This window comes from Aulostomus chinensis, chromosome 22, assembly GCF_037954235.1.
Source record: "Aulostomus chinensis isolate RoL2024-O1b breed Wild chromosome 22, RoL_Achi_v1.0, whole genome shotgun sequence".
In the NCBI taxonomy this organism is placed as follows: Eukaryota; Metazoa; Chordata; class Actinopteri; order Syngnathiformes; family Aulostomidae; genus Aulostomus; species Aulostomus chinensis.
In genome coordinates, this window is record NC_141341.1 from 7,940,892 (window position 1) to 7,965,962 (window position 25,071).

At 41.9% G+C, this 25,071-nt stretch overlaps 1 protein-coding gene across 3 annotated transcripts in view; it reads right to left on the reverse strand.

Moving 5' to 3' along the window:
• LOC147240597 (relaxin-3 receptor 1-like) overlaps nucleotides 1–25,071 on the reverse strand; it is a 58,733-nt gene that overhangs the window by 23,454 nt on the left and 10,208 nt on the right. For all 3 annotated transcript variants that reach the window (XM_086192971.1, XM_086192970.1, XM_086192972.1), the window contains exons 4-7: nucleotides 24,670–24,825; nucleotides 5,866–5,937; nucleotides 4,773–4,867; nucleotides 4,544–4,620 (exon numbers count right to left, since the gene is read on the reverse strand). The gene's annotated coding sequence lies outside the window, so the exon portion shown is untranslated. The remainder of the gene's footprint in view (nucleotides 1–4,543; nucleotides 4,621–4,772; nucleotides 4,868–5,865; nucleotides 5,938–24,669; nucleotides 24,826–25,071) is intronic.

A 25,071-nucleotide genomic window follows, 5' to 3' on the forward strand; every position in this document is an offset into this window, starting at 1 on the left:
AATCAGGATTTGAGCCTGTCGTCTGGTCGAGAGGCAGCGGTGAAGTAAACTGGGTTCTGATGATGTGTTTCATAATTAATGTTTATGTTGCGATCAAAGTTTCTATTTTCACCAGTTTGATCTTTTTGTCTGTACAAAAAAATACAATAAAGTTGGTAAATTGTTGGTTTATATTAATTGTTTATTGAACACACGCACACATGTTTGGACGCAAGCCTTTCCCTAATAAAAGGTAATTAAACCCTGTCTGTTATTGAGTGATAATCAGTACTTTTAGACAAGGTTATATTTTATTTAATCCAATAAAAAATTGGCAGCTCCCATTCTGACCCTTCAATCAGCTCAAGATAATGTGAGTAAACTGACCTCCAGTTTTACTGCAATTTGCAGTTTCCACCAGCAGATGGTGGACAAAGTCAAGTAATATGAAACCTCCCAAATTCGAGCCCTCTGTGTGGTTGCTTACTTCATTCATATTTCTTCTATACTTTACTTGTGCTCATGCATTCTTATGTGAGTATCCACTGCCCCTGAGAACTAGCATGAAGATTCCAATTTCAGTTGGAGTCATTAACAGAGCTTTGCATGCACATCAAGCCTTACCAGACACTTAATTGAGAGGAAAACTTTAATTCTGATATTTTTATACTGATCTATTGGTTAATCCCACTGATAGAGAGGTTTGCTTGCAGTGTGCTGAGTATCGGAGCGACTGTGTTTGTCTGTGTACACGCTGCCTGTATGTCCTTGTCACATTGTGTTTGTCAGCGGCTCCTGTTATATCTTGGTGCAGTGACAGCATCAGTTAGCTGCCCGAGAGACACCAGAGATCATGTTCGCAGCGCCAGCAGCAAGAGGACTGAGATTTGTGGCGGCCACAGGGTCTGCGAGTAGATAATGTCAGCTGGCTCGGAGCTGCGGAGATGCAGCGGCATATGTTGTCTGACAGGGAAACGCCTGGCTGTTGTTGAGCAGAGGGCAGAGATGGACTGGTGGCTGATCGGAGTGACAGCTGTCAGGACAGGCTGTGTGTGTGTGTGTGTGTGTGTGTGAGTGTGTATGTATGTGAGTGAGTGTGTGTGTGTGTGTGTGTGCCAGCGCGCTTTAGCTATTAGCTATTTGTGGTGCCTATTTTGCTTTCAGGGGACAAAATGCAGGAATTCACAGCTTTGAATGGCTGTTTGAGGGTTTAAAAATTATGTTTGTTTTGTTTTTTGACTTGGATTAAGGTCAGGATTCGGTTAAGAATGAATGACTGACAGGTTCTCTGTGTGTAAAGGATCAACCAATATAGTTTTTTTTCAGGGCAGATCAAGATTATTAGTAAATCAAGGAGGCAGAGAACCAATACTTGCGGCTGATTTTCAGTTGCAGTAAATGTCATACATTCCCTGCTAACATTTACAGCAACTGGAAACCCAACCAATGGCTACTTTTACACGTGCATGAAAGGTAGCATTCAAACATACCAAATATAAGTAAATAAATTTGTTAATGTGAATAAAACTCCTTTTAAAACATACATTTTTGTGAGCATTAAAGCCAGTTCCCAGCAGGCTGAACTGAACTGAGTAAAAACAACAACAACAACAAAAAAAACCCAACGAAATCAAATTAGACTGACTTCGCTAAGAACAATGTTGTTGTTGTTGTTGTTGTTGTTGTTGTTGTTGTTGTTGTCCTTCTGGTACATTACTGGGAAAGAAAAATCATTTGGCACATTAAAATATACCAAAAACAACAATATAAAAAATGACCAACATCGTGGTACTACTGCTATTATACCCTGGGTTAAGGTCTGGTCTGACCTTGTTCCCATGTACGGCGAACCAGAAGGTGACAGAGGAAGTGAGGATGAACTTGATGGAGGTGTAGAACTGCACCATCATCATAATCGTCCACTGGAGGTGGAACCAAACGACTCAACTGTTTGGATTTTATAGGGCCAAAACGCTGAACCTCTCAATTTGAATGCTGTTGAGGGTTAAGACTTGGTTTTTGGATCCAGGTCAGGGTGAGGACTCTTTGTATGTTAGGTTAATACTCCTGTTGATGCTCCTGACTGAGGAACTGGCAGAAAGATCGGGGGTTGGTCCCTGTCCCTGTCTCTGTCTGATGATAATTAAGACTTCTCGATCTGTGTGTGTGTGTTAGTGTGTGTGGTTATAATTTAAGCCACTTTCAGGGACGCACAAACTACACTTAAGACCAGTTAATTAGGGATGGCATAATTTTGGGGTCAGTGGTTAAGGTTAGTGCTGAGGTTGGGGTTGGGTAAGTAGTGGATAGAGAAGGTTTCCAGGAAATGAATGTAAGATCATCTCTCTCTCTCCCAAAAGAGAGAGAGAGAGAGTGCATATGTGTATGTGTGTGTCTGCGTGTTTGTGTGTGTGTATTCCTGTTCTACTATAGGTGTTTAATAAATTTAAGCAAGTTGCTGCTAACACTGAGGTCTTTGTCAATATTAATGTAAATTTGCAGGTCTGTAGCATCATGGACAGGAATTTCCGATCTCAAACTACAAACACGAGACTTTATTAAGTGCAGATACGACTGTGCCAAAGCCAAAATTCAGTGAAAGGATTATGTAATAGACCTACAATCTACATGAAACTCTACCACACAAGTGAATAGAGACGCTGCGCCTGAACGCTTGCATTCATTGCGGCTAAGCTAAGTAGCAGTCGTGATGGACACAGAGAGGGTCTGACATTAAAACTGAGTAGAATATTTCCAAAAATGGACGTAATCCACACCTGTTGGTCGTCAACAAGACGCAAAGATGCAATCAGTTCCCAGCAGCCATAGGAGGTGATTGGAGGTGTACAACATTCATTAATGTTCCCGGGGTCACGTACTTTCAACCGCATCATGTTACGGAATTATACTGTAATGTTTTGCATGCCACAAATATCTGATTTGAATCTCATTTTAGTGGGAACTTATTGAAAATGACTTTTTGATACGAGATTTCTAAGAATCTAATTTAATTTAAGAATAATTACTGTGTAAGCTTATCGGGAGGTGACCTCACAGAATGAAAATTAAGTTTGGTTAAACTATCATTATGGAAGTGTACTTAGCAGTGAAGATGGAGTGTGACAGCCCAGGTGGAGAGAGACATGCTGGGGAAAACAGGCATATCCATCAGATTAACACGCTGTAATGTCTTCCTGGTCTGGCTCCCAACATCAGTGATTTATCAATGCAAAGCTAATAGCATCAATATGAATCTAACTAAAAATCAATATTTCATTACCTAATTGTTAGTGGGAATGAAGAAGGATGATCGTATGAGACAGGATTTGAGAGCAACTGGAGTTCACAGAGACATCTGGAGGACAAACTCGGACACTAACTGCACATTTACTTCTACGACGTACTTTGAAAGAAGAAGAAAAAAAAATCAATTGAAGCAGATTCAATACGGGAAAACGCGAACAACAAACAGACAAAATCTGATGATTTGTTGCATCTCTAGAGCAAGGTTAAAATCATGTTACAACCTTACATTTCATCAAATAGACCAATATTTCCCATCCCAAATACACACACACACTCTCTCTCTCTCTCTCACACACACACGCGCGCGCACACACACACACACACACACACACACAGTCTGAAGAATCCATTAAAAATAGTCCTGAGAGGCTGAACGTCTCAGAGACATCAAGCAGTCATTTCCAGCATCTGCCACTTAACATGTCACTCAGTCTGTGGCTAATGTATGGCAATTTGGTGGCAGAGACGCATAAAACAAATCTGATTTTAATCCCATTAGGGACTTGAAGTTGAGCCACCGGGTGATTGATTTGCATCCGCTACATTTGAAGAAAAAGATGCACTTTATTTTGAAGTCATTAGTAAACTTATTTCTTTATGGGCGTCCAGATTTCTGTCGTTTTACTTTGTAGTATTCGTGAGTCTCAAACCAAACCTCTGGGGCATGAGGTGCATTAACTATTTCCAAGAGACACTCGAACACAAAGAAGCACTTGTCAAAGGACACGTTTTTGCATTCTAGCCTGAGACATAGAGTTTACATACACTTCCACGTTGTTTTAGAGCATGTTGCTTTCATTTTGTCAGAGGTTGTATGAGTAAACGTGGTGCCATGCTTGGCACTACGTCATCGTCTCATTTCAGCCGCTTGAATCAGCTGGTTCAGTCGCCATAAGCTTGTGACCACAGGTGAGTTTTCATGTCTATTGAAGGGAAACTGGAGATTTCAATAGCTTTTTTTTGCTGGACATGCCAACTTCCTGGTAATGTGCGGCTCCGTATTTAGTTGGAGTTTGAATCACTTATTTGTTTCTTCTTTTTTGGGGGGGGGGGGGGGGCAGTTTCAACATGATTGTGGCGATACATGTAAAGAGACGTTGCCTCTTTCATTCCTGCACGACGCATCTTGAGCACCGATCTCCTGTTATCTTAAAGTGCCACTTTCAGGCACAAAAAAAAAGTAGTTTGAAATTCTCGGTGCAGAAATCATAAACAGGAAAAGACCGCTAAGAAAAAGGAAATTTTGAAGAGAACCTACCTGCAGTGATTCTTTCAAGGAGGAGGTTTTTGTTCTGCGAAGCTTTTCACATTTCTTACTTGAGATCTGCGTTCAAACTGGGTGAAATAAAAGAGCCGCTATTATTCCTGTTACAAATCAGCGCAGCACCACTGCTGTTATTTCAAGTCAAAATAGTTGCATGTAAGTTGCTTAACATACATAAGAGAGGACACAACTGTACAAACAGAATAATTACAGTTACACTCACTTTGAAGCTGCCAGGCTCTCCGTCACCTGCTGTGAGCGTAAAACTGGTTTGGAAATTAATGCTCACGTTAATTAGTGTGCTCCCTTCAGTGCATCCTGTAAAATAAGAACGTAGGCCCGTTTGCAATAAATCCTTCAAGTGGAAATTGAGGCAAGTATCGAGTTTGAAATGCAAGTTCATTTATATTTTGCAGGCAGAGGTTGTTGGGACTTAACGGAGCTCATTTAATCCCACTTACTCTCTGAACTTTTCCTTGTGGTGTGATTGTTTTCTTGCAGTGCCTTGGAAAGTTTTATTGAAACTGAAGGTGCTACTTAGTCCACTCTACATGCTTCAGTATGCTAAAGAATTGAATATAAATCAGTTTAAAGAGGAATGACACCATGCTGACATGAGTCTCCGAACCATCGTGCAAGAATCCCAGAACATTTGACTGAAGCTCAACGATTTTTGGTGTCATCGCAGAACGCAGAGAGTCAAGGTTTGCGTCTCTCTAAGAACAAGTCACCACGCGGACATTCATCTGGTATAATTAGTATTATTTAAGATGATATTTACAACACCAAAGTACTTCTAAGTGACTTCCCAACAACCCTCTCTGTCTTTACTTCACCTCAGATGAACCTAATCGCAGGAGAAGCAATTAAATCCATTGAAAATACAGATGAACCTGACTCAAGTGAATATGAGAGTGTATTTCTGGTATCTTGTTAAAGAGAGTGAAGATTGTTCAAATAAATCTCGGAGGTATTACTTGTTATGTCAAAGATTTCACAGCGTGCCAGCACTTGTTAATGCTTTGGTAATTTATGAAATGGTTATTTACAGCTGTTGAGTCTGTAGCGCAGAGTGGAAAGAGAGGTTTTGTTTAATTGCTGTAGAGCAAAGTACACGACAAGGCCCGGGAACTGGAGAGAAGCCAGATCCCTCCACCGTCGGCCGCTAATAACACATCACCGTGACAGAGATGCACCTTCTCTCTACCTTGCTGTATCGATCTCCCATCTGGCTGTAATAGTTCTGTTAAACACCAGCTCTTGGCTCTTTACAGCGTTCAAACCCACTTAACAATAAAAACTCTCCCTCTACTCACCTTAAAATACTCGGGAGGTACTGAGATCACCACGGGCAAAACACGTGCCGCCGCTGGATAGGAATCATCTGCCTGCAGGAAAATATGTTCATATCAGTGTGTCGTTATTATTTCAGAACAAAAACGTGTCCCACGGAAGTCATTTGCTCAAATCTGCTCTCTTGTTTTTGTTTCCAGCCTGAGGAGGAGCGCCAAGATGCACTTTACACGTCATGAAATCAAAGGAAAAACTGATTAAAAAGAGTCGATCTGCGTTTCACTAATACACAGGGGTTCATATGAATGTGTATTTTTAATACTATGCACTAAGATAGAGGAGAGTCACTACCTGACAGATGACAGGTGACACATAATCAAACTAGAGTATTTATAGCATTTCAGCTCCACCAATTAGACCGCCCTCTGCTGACGGCGGCTGAAAAGGACGAGACCAAAGAACAGCGGCTCTAAAAGAATGAATAGCTGTAATTCTCTCACGATACTATCTAAATCTGCATCAAATATTCCTAATGTATGGTAAATGAGCATGTTTAGGCAGTAAACAGCGCATTAGGTAATTGCTGATGTGGGAAGAGATGCAGGAGTGCGTCTAAGGCAAACAATTGCAGCCCATGTAGAGCAGACGTCCAGAGGGAGTCCAAGTCTTTAGTCAAGGACTTGTGTTTTATTAGTTGAACGATATAAAACATGACAAAATGCCTACTCAAAGTGAATCAAAGATTCTCAACCCTTCCCACGGGGACCTCTATGTAGGGCAAGAGCTCCTCGCATCGCTCCCTCTCTCTCCTGGGTGGTGTGCATCCTCAGAAACAGACTCGAAAAACCTCTGCCATCCGCAAACAATCAGCATGAAGCTTGTGTTACAAAATGGCTGTGAACATCGTCCTCCATCAGTCTGCTGCTGCAGAAGCTTCATTGAGACAAATGTACAGTTTTTGATAATGAGTTTAAAACACAGCACTGGACTAAAGCTAAATTTGTTCTAATTAAACCAAATCCCTGATAGATTTCTCCAGAAGCAACCCAACAAAGACGAGGTAAACTGAGGCGAAAGTAATTTGTCATCATTTGCCACCCTTTCGTCATAAATGCACTTCGCAGAAAAACAAACTCTGCATGTGTCTGCCTTGAACTCGCTGAGATTAGAAAAACAAATAAAAAAGATAAATTCTTACAGATGTGTGTTTGCGTGTTGAAACTCTTTTTGATAGTGTGCAAGAGCAGAGCTGCTTTTTTGTTGGGGGGGGAGAAAAAACAACAACATTTGAGTAACTAAACAGGAGCATCAGTGCGATGTTTGTTGCATTTGATTTCACTGATGCCTCTGGAAGGTATTTCTAGCTTTGGCTGGAAGCTTTGAAGAGAGTTTTCTTAAAGGTGTGCGGTGTTTTTTTTCTTGTCTCGAAGCAGCATTTGATTCTTTATTTACCTTGCTGATGTGTTTCAGACACACACACACACACACACACACGAGACGCACACATTCATAGACAGACTTACATCAGAGGAATGTTTAAACAGCGTATACAGCACTTCACAGCCAAACGATGAGATAAGACATGTTCATATGTGATGCGGAAGCAAAGGGCAACAACATTTTTACTGCTCATTAAGTCTTTTCAGAACAATTATTGCTGTTGTTGTCAGTGCTAACATTCGGTTGAACATGTACACATCCTTCAAACACAGACGTGTGCACAGCATCAACCTGAAGAGCAGCACGTCGCTCACTCAAGAACGTCCTGAGTGCAGATTTTATCTTTGTTTTAACAGGTAAATTACTTTCAAAATCAAAAAGGATTTATGCAGAAATCCGACCAATAAAATGATGACGGTGGACGAGAGCGATGGAAAATGTGAATTTGCCTCCTGAAGGCGTTTGTGTGTTAAGGATGCAAACACATCAAATGCAGAACCTTCTGGAGGTTTTCAGCTGCAACGTGGAGCGTCAGTGTCGATTTTAAAAAGGTTAAAAAAAAAAAGCCTAAAATCCCATCATCTTGATGCTATGAAGGCCCGTTCAAGGCACATAACAGTCACGCATGCAGAGACGGGTCAAAATTGTATCAACCGCATCTACTATTCTGTAAAATTGATCAAACAAAACTAAAACACGATATTCACAACTGTTGCTAATTAAGTGACGTATTTTGGTGGAGAGACAGATTCCTTATTTTTGTCCTGCTCCAGTGTTTCATTACCAACCGTCTCTCTTTATTTTACTATAAATTACAATAAATAATCCGCCTGCCTGTGACTCAAGGATCTCAACATCCGCTCACCAACAACTGCTCATCTGCGTGTGCATCGCTGGTGCCTCGAGGAAACGGGGTATCGAGTTTGAAGTCTGGGGTCTGAGGGGGTCCGGGGGGGGGGGGGGGGGGGGGTCTAGATGACAGAATGACAAACTGAGATGAAAGACAGGATCCTGGATGGCTTTTGAGTGGAAAAACGGAGCTTTTGAGCATGCATGTGTGTATTTATTTATGCGCACGCGTGTGTGTGTGTGTGTGAATCTTAAGCATCTTCATAACCAGACTTACTGTACATTTTCTGCTTCTCTTGACTTTGTTATTAAATATTGTTGAATGCACAATTTCAAAGCACGACATAGTAAAGAGAGAGTTTGTCCCTGATGCGTGTTATTCATCACTGTTCACTCAGGTGCTCCGACTGTGTTCATGTAGTGCTACCAAATGATTCAGAAACTCTGCTGAGTCGACACTTTGCTGGAATGTGAACATTTCTCTCCCGGAATGTTCGGCGTAATAGCTCTGTTCTGAAGATCTAGAGTGTTGCTGAAGGTGGCGATCACGTTGAATTAGACAAAAAGGAAAGACAGAATGACAGCACAAGCATTTTACTTTCAGAGGGGGGGAGGCTTCAGTTGCAGCCTGAAAAAAACGACAACAAAAAAAAACATGTAACATGATTCGACGTGTCATATTAGGACTTTGGGTTGTTGATTTTTGTGTAAACTGGAATGTCCTTGCAGCTCTTCACATCTCACACCCTGTGGTCCTACATTAGCGTGTGTGATCAGCGTCATTGTCTTAACACGGTTCTTCTATCAGTACCGAAGCTGGAGCGGCTGCAATTTACCCTGATCAAGTTTTTTTTTTCCCCTTTTTTTTTTTTAAATGAGTCATTGCAGAGATAAAGTGAAAGCAATGTCTCACGGTGAGGCCCCTGAGACTCGGCTCTGCGATCCCCCACCACTGCACGGGGCCCGTCATGCTTGTCATTTCAATGTTCCTGAAGGTTGCTTCATCTTAAAAAGGCCGAAAGGAAAAAGAGTGAGGAAGTATTCGCTGACCTCAAGAGTGCAAAACACCCAACGCCACATGATAAAATATGATCCCACTGTTGCAGGAAAACCTGTTTGCTGACTGTTTTAACGGCAGGTCGACTGCAGTCTACCAGCTAGAGGCTCCAGCTTGCATGCACAGGACAGAAGGGACATTTAAAATGCCTTTTTAAGTTTCTGTACTTCCACCAGCTGGAAGAACATTTAGTGGGTTTACGCACATTTATCTTTATTCTAGTTTAGAAGAACGCTCCAGACCCGGTTAGTCCATTATTCTACATTATTTAACTTTTTTGATGCGGTATTTCGAGGAGCTTGTGAGCATCTTTTGCCTCGACAGCTTAAACCCCATAGATGTTCTGGTCAGTTGCTGTGTTGGACAGGATTCCAATAATCTTTCATAAGACACCAAATTAGATTGTATTTGACATCTAAGAGGCAGAACCAGACATTTATACAGGCAGACAAGTTACTTTAAATGTTGTTGTAATTCCTCCTGGTCGCCAACAGAGGCTGATAAAGGTCATGGATGAATTAATGACCCGTGGAAACATATTTAGGTAATGTGATATTTACAGTTTGTTGTACGTCCTGCTCTGGTTCCGATCTCACTTCATCTTTCTTTGTCTCTGGTTTAATTGCTTCGCTGGCCCCTGAATACCCTTCCTTATTCTCTGAATCCACGCACACACACACAGACACACACTTCCTCTGGCCCTGAGTAAGCCAGGGCAGCTGCAAAAGGCCTCACCAATGCGGGCTGACAAGAAGTGACAGCTCTCTGTATCACTCGCTGGCACTGACAACTGACAGATGGATACCACTCACACACACTGCAGGGGAAACGAGGGAGGGGGAGAGAGAGAGAGAGAGAGCGAGAGAACATCGCAGAGGTCGAGGAAGAGGAAAGCGCCCAGGAGAATGAATCTCCTCAGCATTATTCTCTTCATGGGGCTGTTGTGCGATTGAGTGCTGGGCAGAATAACAAGCTTGTGTCGTGCCAACCTTAAGCTAATTTTTTTCTTAAAGACACACACGTACGCAAAAGTTGTTACCTGCACTCAAGCTGTAATAATCTGAATATGTTAACGATGACAGAACAAAAACGTGGTGAAATCCCAGACACAAACTGGAAGTTCACTCTTATCGCAATGGCAAACACACAAAACACCACCACCTTTTTTCCCCTCAAATTTCACGTCTTTTTAAAAGATAGTTTACTGTTTACTTCTGGCAGACAAAGTGAAGACAATCTAGTCGCGTTCAGCCGTCATCCATTACCAGATATGATTCCAAAGATGAGTATTTCTGCGGTGCTAAACACATATTTGACAGGTTGTTATATTCCATCAGTACACAGAGCATTTTTACAGTGTTCGCTGTAACTCACTTTGTCTATCTTCATCAGTCACATGCCAGATGTTTTTAACATGTTGTCACTGATGTGAATATGAGGCTTGATTGATGCCAACAACTTGTGAATGTAAATCTAAATACTGTTACACATCTCAGTGGTGACACGCCGGAGGAAAGGCTCGCAGTCGTCTCTCTCCGTGTTTCCATGATATCCGTTTGAATTTACGAGGTCTTTTTTGGATACAGAACATCCATATTAGATAATTTGCAGATATGATGTGGCTGCTGAAACCGATATTCTGCAAAAATGTCCACCTTTTTACTGGAGAGACTTATTGCTTTAAAGTTGGCCAGGAGAAGCTTGCTCCTCTCATCTGTTGACAAATGCTGATTGGTTAATGGAAATTCACCAGTCTTTATGTCGTTGCCATTAATGAGAATTCAAAATATAATCAGGATAATGGAGGTAAATGCAGTTCGTGCACCGGATATCTGTCATCAGGCATCAAAATCAGCAGGTCATCTCAGTTCAGCTACTTGACATGGTTCGCAATTTGGAATCCCTGATCCAGGTCTACTCTCCTTCTCGCCCACTACGCTCTGCATGCCAAAGACGCCTGGTGCTTCCAGCCCAGCGCTGCTCCAAATCTCTAGCCAGACTCTTCTCTTCTGTTGTTCCCAAATGGTGGAAAGAACTACCCAACTCTGTGCGTTCTGCTGAGTCCCTCTCTACTTTTAAGAGACAATTGAAGACTCAATTGTTCAGAGAGCACCTAGGCACTTAACCTGACTCTTCTCCTCTTTGTCCTGTGGGGTAGAATAAGTCAGAGGGTCCAAGACCCAGCACTTAGTGATTATGTAGCACTATCTGTGTTGTGTGATGTTGTATGTCTGTTATATAAAAATTTAAAAAAATAAAAATAAAAATAAAAAAAGGGTGGGGGGCAACACTTCTTCTGCCACTAGATGGCAGTACCTGTGACCAAATCACAACTGAAGCACTTTTGCGCTTCCTGTGGACTTTTCCTTAATTAGGTCTAAATTCTTGCTTGTGTTGTACGTCGCTTTGGACAAAAGCGTCTGCTAAATGAAATTGTAGAATTGTAGAATTGTTGAATTCTTGAAAATATCGCTTTTTTTTTGTATATGTGAAGGTTTGCCGTCAAGACAACACATGAATGTAAAATGTTTGCGATTTGTTAAATATTTATGTAGCCTCGCTAAAGACAGTGGATGCCAAACAACAGTTGCCACCAGAGAATTCTCCAACCACCGAACACCAGCGGGCAACTCAGTGATATGAGGGCATTCCGGTTATGTAAAATATGAATCACGTCGCTTTGCAGAGATATTAATTGATAAGAGTTTGACTACAGAGAGTTCATGAGGATGAAGTTTTGAAGATGAGGAATGTTTTCCCAGGTGTCCCTCCCAGTTTCGGTAAATGTGGTGCAGTGTCTCCGGAATTCCTTGAGGGAAATGTGTCAAATATGGTTCAAATGTCGACTGGAATTCAGGTATGAATGGAAACAAGTATTGGTGGTCAAAAGGTCAAAGGTCAGTCCGAAAGGTACAAATCACAGAAGCCAACAACCATAATCCAGTATTTGATGCACCTCTCATCCGCTGTGCTGAATTAGACTTCACATCAGAAAGCTACTCCATGAGTAGCAGGAAGTGCAGCCTTCAGAATAGCTAGAATCGTCGTTTTATCAAGTCATATCAGCCTTGATCTACATGCGATGGGATATTAAATTGTTCTTCACGGAGGACAGTCTCCACTTCACTGGAGGGATGAGAGTATTTGACTTCTGCGCCATTAATTTAACCCTCGCTCTGTCTGAATGGACGGCATCACCGTTCAAGCTATTTTCACAAATACAGAAAATCTTGTGCCTGCAGATCTTATTGCCAAAGTCACAAAACAAATCTATTTTCACCTCCATTGTTTGGCTTGGTCGTATTCGCAAGAGAATCGATAACCAGCCGGAGTGTGTCAACTGTGAGGAAAAGTGGGAAGTGAGAAACAGAGAAGATGAAAAGGAAATTCAGGCAGTAAAGGAAATCCCGAGGGAACGATGCTTAAGTGGACCCGAATTGAAATGGACACTCCGACCGCACAACTGCACACAACAACAGCGTACACATCATGAATTTGATGTCTTATTATACATTATTTTACCTAAAAACCCAACACTTTCCCCAAACAACAGAACATTAAATTAAAAGTCTCCTCTCAAATCTGTCAGTGTGACTGCCATAAAACACTCTTTAATCTTTTTTTTACACGTAACTGTAAGAGCCACACGGGGAGATTTGGCAAAGTTGGCACGTGCTCAGATTTGATTTTAAGTTGGCACACACTAAGCATCCGCGCTGAGTCTGATTGAACTAATAAGCTCATGCCTGAAACCGTAAGTGACACTCTAAAATAGCAACAGTGTCAAGTCTCGAATGGCTGATGCCACACCAAGGCGATGATGACACGAGTATTGTGTACAGGAGGTGAAGAGTATGGTAATGTTGTCAGTGCACCCCGAGGCCTTTGAGCCGTCATACAGCAAAACAAGAACCTCGCCGTTACGCCGTCTCGTTACTGGCTGGCACATCTTCTGTCAGTCTTCCTAACGCCAGACTATTGTTCTGATTACTTCCTCTCCACTTCCTACGTTCCCCATAAACTGCTTGACCTTTAATAATTACAAGACATGATATTTATTTTTTTTCCTTCCTCTTTCTGGAGGGGAAATGTGGAAACATATGAAAACTTGTGATCATGATAGCTGAAGTCTCATTTGATCATCATGGGCACAGTCTCTTCTTAGCGTGATTGCTAGCGTGTTGATAGCTAAAGGCAGCTTGTTTTCTTGGAGCGAGCCAACTCTGATGAGTTTGATTCCCAGGAGGAGTGCACCGCTCCGCTGCTGTCTGCAAACCCCAAACGTATTCAGAGTAGTCAGAATACCCCTTGTGGTGTTGCTTTTACAGCAATGAGGAAATTGTCTTGTTTAAGAGAATATTGGTTTTGATATTTCCGCTACGCTGGAAAGCCCTGTGAAATTTTCTCACTCTCGACAGCTAATAGATTGTGTTTTTTGTTATGCATCAACAAATATTCGTAGCATATTTTGACCTGAGAGCAGAGGATGTGCCAATCTCTTCCATTCTTTCGCATAAGTTCAGGTAGCTCCACTGTGGTGTTTGATACAGTGTGTACAAAAACGCTGCAGAAGACAAAAATGAGACTGAATCTGTTCGGTGCAAGAGATGTACAATAGTTCTAGAAAAGAACAGAGATGATATTGAAATAGACTGTATATGTCACTGAGTTGAAGCCTAATGTTATGTGGCTTCCCTGGGATTTGTTATGGCGCAATTTAATACTGGAACAGTGACAACAAACATATGACAAAGTATGAAAACGAGCAGCAGCGGCGAGACGCGGGTTTACAGCAGGTAGCAGCTTTCAGTGCTTCAGTTGCAGCTGTAACATGGTTTTTGAAATGTTCATCTTAGGCAGGCTAGTAAGTGGGTTTGACCTGTGCAATATTTCCAAATTACTGCCTGACATTATGATTGTAACAAAAACCCATTCCATTTGATCAAAAATAAATACCAGTTAATATCACATTGTAAAGGTGTGATGTGAGTCCACCGGCTTGAAGTAAATATGTGTAGCAGTGGTGTAAACTGGGCCGTTACTCAGCTTTACTGGCTCAGAATGGTGGAAGTGTCAGTTTGTCTCCTCCTGATTCGTTGGTCTGACGGAAATTTCAAGTGGAAGGTGGGACTTTGTATTTCTGAAAATCCCAAATAACAAAAAACTAATAACACACTAGAAAATTAAACTCTGGGGGAAACTAATTATAAACTCAAGAACAGTCTTGGACACCAAGCGGAAAACAAAATTAAAACGATAATCCAACAATGTCTGCTACGGAAACGAACTCAACTACAAACTCCACTAATGACACAGCAAACAGGTGAGAGCGCGCCAGGGGCAGGGAAAGAGCTGATTGGCTCAGAGACACCAGGAACCTGCAGAGAGGCAGGTGATCACCCAAAAAAGGAGGGAAAACAAACAAAGGCAGGAAGTAGGACAAACATGGAAGGGAGTACAATAATAGCTCTAATAGTCTTAAATCAGACTGCATGCAGCAGGTGAAAAAAGTTGGGTCATTAAAAAAGGTATAAAACACACATCTTGAAAATGAATGAGAGTGAAACAATAAGTTCATTCATTTTTGTCACACAGGCAAACACCACAGGAGGACACTTCCTGTTTCACTGTAAAAGCCTAATTATTGCCTCTAAATACATTTATTCTGAAGTCAGTGAAACAATCGCTTCATCTGGAACTTAACATTTTGCCGATGTTTGGTCTACATTCATGTTTTGGCCACAATCTGTGTTAAAACAGTAAAATCACCTCTTTTCACTCACTACAGTAAATCCCGCCCACACAAGCAAACTGAAAGAATCTGCCATGAAACTTAATCACAAAAGGTCATGTTGGCGAGTGAGGAACAGATTAAATTAGCATAGTATTAGATATGGAAAATGATTTCTGTCAAATCAAACTGTAGCACAATTATAATATGTTAATTACTTATTTCATTAAGGAAGTTGATTGCAGTTCACAGATTAAATCAAGCGGGCAGAAGCGACTGGAAAGAGGTGATGAAGCTTGAAACCCGTCTCTCCTTCTTCTGTCCCTCCTCTGACTCCTCGGCATCCTCGTCATCGTTTCTCATCTATTCTCACTTAGCCCTTTCACGTGCGCGGTAATTGCCTGAACGTGTCGCACAAAAAAAAAAAAAAAGCTTCAAAGGACGCAGGACTTCTCATTTGTTCATCAAAGGGAAGACGATAAGTGGAGAGAGATCATACGTAGACCTACAATGCTCCTGCAGATAACCGAGGAGGAAAAACAGGATGAAGCCCATGAAAACAGAAGTAACTGATTTCTCACTGAGCAGACAGGACAAACCAGAGCAGGTTTTATCATTTTGTTTGATAATAAGGTAGAAATATCCATTATAGCAGGAAATACGAGCAGCGATGGCGTGTTTTGTTGGGAGGAGAGCGAAAGAATTCACACTCCCCCCCCGCCCCAACATTTCTGTGAAAATCTTTGATCTCAGTTAACCGAAAGGTGCCTTTTGTTGTCAAAAGACAGACAAACAATACATCAGACTGAAAATGCAAGGATTAAATTATTTGATTTCTTTGTTCTATTTAAGCAACATTCTGAACATGTCTGGTTTTCATGAGTAATTCCCTGAGAATGGAGTGCATGATATGTCCATTGCAGATATGAAAAATGCATTACAGGTAAATAAAAAGGAAGCAAAATAACAGTGAAAGCTAATCAAATAGTTTCAGCTTTGTAGGAGAACACAGGGAAGGAGGGTTGAAAGTGTCTGCGAGCTGTGGTAGAGTCCATTTGTCACATGAAAAGTTGCTTTAGAGGCAAAGTATGGCCACTAATAACTGGGGGTGTAGTTCCCGTTCACCAATCAGTGCTGGTTTTAAACTTGAAGCCAAAAGGCAGAAAGCAAGACCGTAATAATAAATAAAAAGGTTTTGATTAAACTCAGAGAGCTGCAGAGGTAGATGGGAAAATAAACAGTATTTTGGGAGCGGAACTCATGCACGATCTTACAACTGCATGGAAACACCGGCAGCCTGGAGAGGCTGGCGTTCTTCTGCTGCGGGGGTGACGACGAGTAGGTGCGTCGATTGCAGACAGGAAGCAGGTGTGGATGTGGCGAGGCCACGTACCGACACCTGTCAGAGACGATGCAAAACGTCAACATTTAACCCGGTGTTTCAATTCACTTTTCACCTCAGTGTCCACCGCTGGGACATGAGAATGCAGATTTTAAAATTTCCTGTTATTACGACCACTTCAAAGGCCCCGGAATTTGGTCTATATTGAGAAACAACAACTTGACTCAGTTGCGTTTGTGCACGTTTTTGGACTAATGAGGACACAGCAGCATGGCTCCAGTGGCCTTGGAGCTTGTACTCTTATGACAACTGGCTCCAGGGGACTTGGCTCTTCAGGATTTGTCAGCAACATCCACATTCTAGCAACTTTTTAAGCAACAAAACCAAAACGTTATTATTATTATTATTATTATTTTTGCTAAATTGGATATAGTTCCGGCATCATTTACAATCGAATCAACGGCAAGAAAAGTTTAAGCTGACGTGAAACCTCGCGGCCTGATTGAAAGACTGACTGGTCTTGTGTGAGTTTGTGAAAGGCTGAAAGACGACGACGGCAACATTAAATGACACTTGCTTCTGACAAGAGGCAAATGGAAAGGATTAACATAAGCCAATGAGCTTCAGAATGAATATATGTTCAAACCTCATTTGAAGTGGCATCTGTGACATTGCCATGCCAATTTAGAGAGAATTCAATCTGCCGGCATCGACTCGCTAAAACTGTGATTGGACTTGCGAAGAGGCCAATTTGTTTCTAAATGTGTGCAGTCAGGGCTCTTTGTGATTATGATGCGATATCTGTATCTACTCTTGAGCTTCAGCTGTATTCTCAACTCCATCAACACTCAAATGAGCCTTTCTTATCAAGTATTTGAGGGAAGATTAGAACATAATACAGTCTATCATTTTGAGAGGCAGGGTTAATGTTTGCGGGGATGTTTGAGAGGTTATCAGCTGTCAGTACAAATTGCTAGAAAGTTGATGAAGTCTGTGTTTCATTTGTGACCAGCGGTTAATCCAATGTAGCGGACTTGTATTATGGTATGAATTATTTTTGATGAAGCTGCCAGGCCCTTTTTTTCCACCCATCAATTTCATGCATGTTTATTTAGTTCGTAAATGTAAAGTATAAATCAGGGTTTTTGACAAATTTCCGTCAGCGCTGCTACTTTTGAGTTTCATTTACAAAATGATTTTTCCATCACTGCTGCTATATTTCACACTTTCAAACATATTGAGTGGAACCATCTTGGACTTTTTTGAGAGAGCTGCTTATTTGGTTTCTCACTAAGAAATAGCAGGATGATACCACGCTTGCATCTGCATGGTAAACGCGCCAGTCAGCAGCCTGGTGCCCAACTACAAATGTTTTGTTCTAAAAAAAAAAAAAGAAAAAAGAAAAAAAAAGAAAAGAAAAAAGGTTGCATTCAAAATTCTGGAATGGTTTATTGGGGGGAGGTTTTTAATTTGCTCTCAGAGCGTTCTTCAAAAAGAGAGGGTCAAACTCTCTTCAATATAAATAATTCAAATATCAAATAAAACCTAAAACAAAAGTTGGATATTTCCTTCGTTTCAAGTAATACTTTCTCCCTGTGTGTTAGCAGCAACGCATCAACAACTCATATGTGAGTTGCTGCCGGCAAACATGCAAATTCAAGTGAAGGCACACAGAAGTTAAACGATGAAATGTGTTCAGACATGTCTCCTGTACACACAATGACAACAACAACTTCAGTTAGAACTGAATGAGAGCATTCGGATCTGTTGCCACTAGTTGTGTCCTATGTGGGATGTTGCATGTTGGATGGTGGAAGCATGTGTATGTCTCATGGTTTGACGATAGTGATGAATGATTATCATCTTTCTTGCTCTCGCAGGGCAGCAAAGTATAGGAATGACCAGTTTCTTAGACTATTATCTCTCATCTGTTTGTGCAAACGGCACTTTAATGCTTCACGGGAGATGTGTCTGAATAAAATTAGAATAACTGGATGAGAGGGAGGCAGTCCACTCTGGTGGGGCCTGCTGGTAAAACCAATTGTGTGTATGTGTGTGTATGTGTGTGTATAGCGTGGGACAAGCAGCCAGTGTGTGTGTGTGTGTGTGTGTGTGTGTGTGCACGTGTGTGTGCGTGCACGCAATGTGTGCAGGAGAGCTTGTGTTTGCCCTGTCATATGATAAATGTTCTCTCTCTTATAATCTATGTGCTTCAAAATATGATGTATGTGAGGATGAACTTTGAATTATAACCCAAAGAGTGACTCATTAATCTTCTGACTTTGCTGGAGAGTGGACCAGTGGAATCCATTTTATGTGTTTATGTTTTATGAATAATGCAATATTGCAACTGGCCAGCTGTATCCGGGGATGGTGATGTTCAGACATGTAGAAGTGGATGTACAAGCAAGCAACTCTCTCGGTGGGAATGAAAAGGAAGTCAAAGGATGTCAGCCTTCACAAGGAAGGTCAGCAGATGCTGGTCAGGTTTGACTACGCGACACCTGACCGGACGAGCTACTATCCCTCCATTTCCCCGTGTGGTTCAAATGTGAGTTTTAAAATGGACTACTGTCACATCAGTGCCCAAAGCAGAGGAACTGAACGATCGCACGAGGTCAACAGAAACGTGGGTGCTGAGATTTTCTTCCAATACCAACCAAAACACGGACATCAGCAAAGTTCTGACTGGCTTGTCCATTTATACATAAACTGAAATCACTGGGCTTTACACACCCACGCATTTTATTCTTAAACATAAATTCTCAGGAAGGTTCTTCAAAAAGTCAGAGTCATGAAGCGTCATTGTGTTCTTATAACGATAAATCATTGCCGGTCAAGCTTTATAAAAAGGCTCAAGGCAGCACACACAGCTGAGAGTTGGAAAGTAAAGTAAAGGAGAGCGAATCAAGAAAGAAAGAGCAGTGTAACCGATGAGACTGAACACACCGGACGCAACGGTTCACTGTGAAATCTACAAAATGTGCAATTACAAAAGTGACCAAAAGTGTGAATGTGTTCTGTTCATGTAGCACGATTCAAAAGAAACAAAGAAAAACTATTCAGAGCAACGGGGGAAAAAAAACCCCAACAAAAAACACGCCTCCATAGAACTTTGTAATCATTGATGCTTATTCTGGGTCCATTATTGTTTTCCACAGGGAGTGTAAAAGAAAGGAAAAAAAAGAAAAAGATGAACAATCGTCAGGGCTGCAATTCCAAATAGTCATTTAGGTCCTGAGGGCTCCAGCGGTGTCTTCAACCTGAGTGGCAAAAACCTACCAACTTATCAGGTGAGGCCACACGCAATGGAAGAGGTGATTTACTGGGAGCAGGCAGCACGTCACCAGGGCGTTCTTTGTCTCCCCGAGGTCTTATTTGAACTCAAATTGCTTTTGTGAAGACTTGGCTTGGCTGCTGATTATGTTGCCCCTCCTACCGCTCAAACATTAAGGAGCCTCATGTACTGTATCCTCAAATGGTAATGCCCTCATTATTTCCCAGTATTACTGTATAACCATCTGTCACACCGCTGAGGAGGCTTTTAAAAGTGCTATTTTCCAGGTTATCATGAAACAGACCAGAAGTAAAAAGCTGAGGGGCTAAAATGTTCCAGATCTGCAACAGTAAAAAAAAGAAAAAAGAAAAAAAGGTGGAGCTGAAACGGTTCACAGGACACGAGGATTTGCGTCGGGCATTGGTGAGACGACCGTCTGTCTCAGCAACCGTCAACCAATCAGAATCATAAGAAAAGCTTTCAATGGCGTTCTTTGCTCCTTTAAATACCTTGTAGTTCTAACGGAGCTAATACTATAGCAGCACCAACAGCCGCTGGACTCTCGCCGTCATCACACCCCAAACCCCGCCCATATCTTCTCGAAAGATGCTGATCGGTCAGAACCACGAGCGTTTCAGACACAAATGTAGAGCTCAAAACTTGTTAAGTTGGTTTCTCATGCGATAGTTTGACGTCTCAATCTTGGAAGTCACTAACTTGAACCAGTGGGCGAGGCCTCCTCACTGTACTATACTACCATACTACTACACAAATAAACAACAACAAACCCTGAGCCAACAGCAACATAAACCCTCACCATGACACGACGCATCACAAAGTAATGCAGATATGTTGGGTTAATTCCCTGAACAGCTGTAAAGATACACAACCAATATGAATAAAGAAGTTTCTAGAATAGAACACAGTTTACCCACAACGTTACTTTGCAAGGGAACACTTGGCTCCGCCCATTACAATTATGATTGGCTTAGAGAAATAAAAGATATGTGTTGTTGGTTTTTTACGACAGCATATTCATGACGGGTCAAGCCAGATGTGTCTCGTGCGCTGGTAAAATACAGAACATGTAAGTGAGAGAAAACAACACACACACACCATCACAGCTGTAACCTACCCCCCCCCCCCCACCCCATCATGTGAGACAAGCTAGAGAAGGATATATCAATGCTGAAGGTGAGGACATTAACAAACCTGTAACTGCTAGCAAAGTGCTTCTCACTTTCTTGTGTGCAACCAGGCAGCCATAACCAGATGCATCAAGCTCACATTACATCCCTATACCTTGAGTATTTACTCTGCCATACAGCCAGAAAGATTAGTTTAGCTGGAGACTTGATTTATGGACGACAGAAAGTAATCCCTTCTTGTCCTGCATGCTGTTGCCGTGCCTCCTCCTTTGCCACAGCAGTGAGCTAACGCGGTCTGAAAGCCCTTGATACCGTGTTTGCCCTAAGGTGTAATGTTTGATAATATAACTACTGCTTCTGTCACCCAGACCCCCCACCCCATTTGCACCCACAGCAGACACACACACACACACACACACACTACAACCCCACAATGCTTTGAGATTTATGAGGGAGTAGTGGCATAGGAGAGAGAGAGAATATGCATTGATTGAAAGCCCCAGATAGTCCCATCCAATCCCGCCCCAAAGAACATCAGTTATTTTGCATCCCGACACAACGATTGATAACTCGTAAATGTGTGCGGGGATGACAAATGCAGATGGAAACTGACTCTGACTAAAATGATAACGGCATCGGTCTCGAGGGGCTGACGGAGGTGGAGGCAGGATGCTGCTTAAAATATTTAATAATTGATACGGAGGTAGTGAGATGTTGTTTGACCCTGGAGGAGTGTGAATGTCATCAGAAAATTGCCAAGACTTTGAAGTGAAATATATTAATGATGTGAATTGAGGATTTGTGCATTTGTGTGTGTGTGTGTGTGTGTTTACATATTTACAGAGGAGGGCGGGAGGTTGTGGCCTGTAACAGTCATTTAAGAGTATTTGCATCATTATTTTTCTTAAAGGTATAAAATGTGTTTTATTTCTCAGGACAGGAAATGCGATAAAATCCCCCTTCAGATGAGTTATTTTGTCCACTTTTAGGAGCTCAACGTTTAGATGTTCTCGAAAGGAGGCCGAATTCTCAGACTTTAAGCTTAAATTGGTGTGAATTAGATCAACACGGCACCGTTCACGATTAAAGACGCGTGCAGGACTGGAGATCGGTATCTGCGTTAACTCGAATGGCTCTGAGTAGCATCTGCTTTCTTATCAATTAACAAGAGCGTCCATCATCCTTGAACGCCGTTATGCTCCACAAGTAATACTTCAAATCTCACTGCACTGATGACATCATGCAGAGATTACAGTTAAACAGAACAGTTGGAAAAAAACAAAAGATTCATAAACAAATAGTTGCAAAAACAACAAAAAAAAAAACAGTTGATTTCTGTGGCTAGTATTTCAAACCGGTATTAACAGTTCCCCAAATTCAATAAGGAACATTAAACAAACAAGATGTACGTTTAAAAACAAAATGGTGGTTTATTAGCGGATGTATTTCTTCATGTCTCGGCCGGCAGACATCTTCTAATAAATCTCACCAATACAAAAAAAAAAAAAAAAAAGAGAAAAAAAATCTCATTAAAGAAAGAACGTATGCTCCTCAGACAGCTGAATTATAACTGCTCAACTTTTAGATAAATCCTCAGCTCATCACAATTAAGTCACACATAGGAAAGCCAAGGCAGTTGGTCGGTCGGAAAATCTATCGCTCAGGCAGGAAGATGTCTGAGATTCAGGCGTGTGGTTTAGGGGGAGGACAGCACTGCCACCAGCGTGTGTGACTACGCTCTTGGAAGTCTTTCCTACTTGAGGGCTCTTTGTGGAAATGAGCTTTGGGACAAGACCAGTGTGTTTCTACTGACCTGAAAGAGCAGCTTTTATTTCACCAGACCGCGTGAGCAGCCTTGAAGTTAAGACTCCACTGGGTTTCTATTCTGAGGCAGCAATCGTTGATCAGGATGTAGATGGAAGGAACGAGAGGTGACCAGAAGAGGAGCCATGTTGCAAAGGAGGCGAGGAGGGCGAGTGAGGCTTCAAATGCTAGGTGTGCTAATGCTAGCAACCTGAAAACCCAGCAGCACCAGGAGCAGTCAGAGTTCTGCCCCATCTCTGTGTTCCAGGATCAAAGGTTCTACTGGTTGCAGTATTTGAAGGGAGGTGATGAACTGATAGTCGCACGACTCAAACCAAACTGCTTCAGTGGGCGTTGAAAGATTCCTCGTCAATCAATAACAAATTTCTATACCACAGGAGACAGGTTGTGACAAATTTGATCGGTTGTGAAGCTGTGTTGAGTGGAGAAATACCAACATGCTGAAACAAAACTAAAGCGTTGAATCAGACAAAGTTAGTTGCCGGTTAGTGGATTTGATATGAGTTCCAACATATTATATTCACATGTTCATGTTACAAAACTTGTTTGAGCGTGTGAAAATGTCGAGGAGCGGAAAACCAAAGATTTGCGATGCAACTTTTGTTTTGTTAAACCTGCATCGAAAAGGATTGTTGAGGAACCGCGTCAAAGTCAAGGTGTCAGTACTGAACTTTTTTTTTTTTTTTTTTAATGTAACACAAGGGTGTTGAAAGGGTAAAGGGTGGAGGGAGGTGTGTCGCTACTGTAAATACAGCGCAATGGAGTATAAGAATATGATGCAGTTTTGATGGAAGCGGCAACCAAACATCTCCTTTTACATTCAACGTCCACATTCCTCCATATGGTAAGTTGTGGACCCCTGGGTGGGCCCCAGTGGGACACCGGACATGTCACCTCATAAACCCCTCACAGCGTCAACTGAGCAGACCTGAGAGTCTGTCTAGTTTAAAACTCCCATATGTGAAGCGGCCTCAAAACTGCCGTATGTGAAGCGTTTCAATCCTCTTAGAAAAGTCTGACGTCTGAATTAACTCCAATTAACAAATGGCGGGAGATTAAGGATGGTTGTTGCCGTCGACCACGAAAACCTTTATCGCTTGTAAATTCTTAACAGGCAAATTATACCTCTTCATAAATTAATAACAGTGTCTTCGTTTCATAAAAAGTATAAATTCCGCGGCATCATCTCAACCTTCCGTGATAAGCCCTCTTGGGTGGTGAAACTGGCGTTTGTGATAAATCTCTTGGCTGCCGTGCATCAAAGCCCTTCGACTAGAAATGAGGTTGTATATCACCAAACCTCCAGTTTCCTGACCCTCCGCCCCATTGCCTGACTAGCTGGGTGCTAATGGTGCGACGCCCTGATCTAAGACACACAATACTGTAAATCCCAGCTTCTAATGGATGAGAGAGTGACTGGGCTCGTCCTCCCTTGGGAACGTGAGAACAGGACGTTACAAATGCCATCACTTTAATAAATGAACTTCTCCAGAAAGCCGCAGTAAAATTCTGATTAAAGTTGGACTGATGTTCCTTAGAAGTTGGTTCAAGCTTTGCTTTTTTTTTTTTTTTAATGCCTTTGACAACGCCTACCTCCGGAGAGAGGGGTGAAGCGACTGAAGACGCAAAGGAGAGGGAGACGACAGGGGCAGAATGTGAAGAGACATTAAAACATTTCAAATGAAAGGTGCGTCAGAAGAGCTTGTCAGTGCATTACCCCCAAGATTAAAGGGGTCTTGGTGTCTTCTGTCGGGTTCAAGGGAGACTGCATGAGGATTTGGCTCAGACTCTTAAATACCTCTGTCGACTAAGATTCAAACAAACACTTCCACAATAATTACATGTAGACTTTTCTTCACGGCTGGAGGAGAAGGTAACATATTTCCAAATGAAACTATAAGTACACAGTGGGGTTTTTTTATTGGGCATTTTTGAGTCCATTATTCAGTGATTACGGAACAAGGCAGAGAATACATAACGCTAAAGAGTTCAGGGGGAATAAGGTATTTAGTTCAGGTATTAGTTGGGAAATGAAGGTGCCATCGGTTGTTATCAAGAAATAGGCAGCCATGCCAAAGTTGCTCCGTGAAGGTATCCTGCTTACTGTGGTGACACTTTGAGCTCAAATTGTAGTTTTTAGCACTTTTAGAGCTTAATACCTTTAAGAAGTTGGTTCAGAAAGTGCTCGTCTCTCTTCCTCCTGAAGTAGCTGTCACGTCGGCGGTGTTTGATCTCGCTTCAACTTTTGTCTCTCGGTGAGGCACTGAATCAGCTGCAGGGTGCTGTCCATCACCTGTCCAAAACTCTTGACCTCTCTGCAAAAAAAAAAAAAAAAAAAAAGTTCCAGTGGACATCAATAAAATAAAGCATCATCATAATCCGGCTGATTTGTCAGAGGAGCTGCTGTGTCTGTTTCTCCTTTCATTTTAACGCTCATATCAGTTTGCAATTACAACAACATCCTCCTATTTGACAAAGAAACTCTGGCTGTGTTACATTTGTATTGACAGCACGTCCACACTCAGGAGGAGACGTGCACAAGAATTGGCTGGAGAGGATGG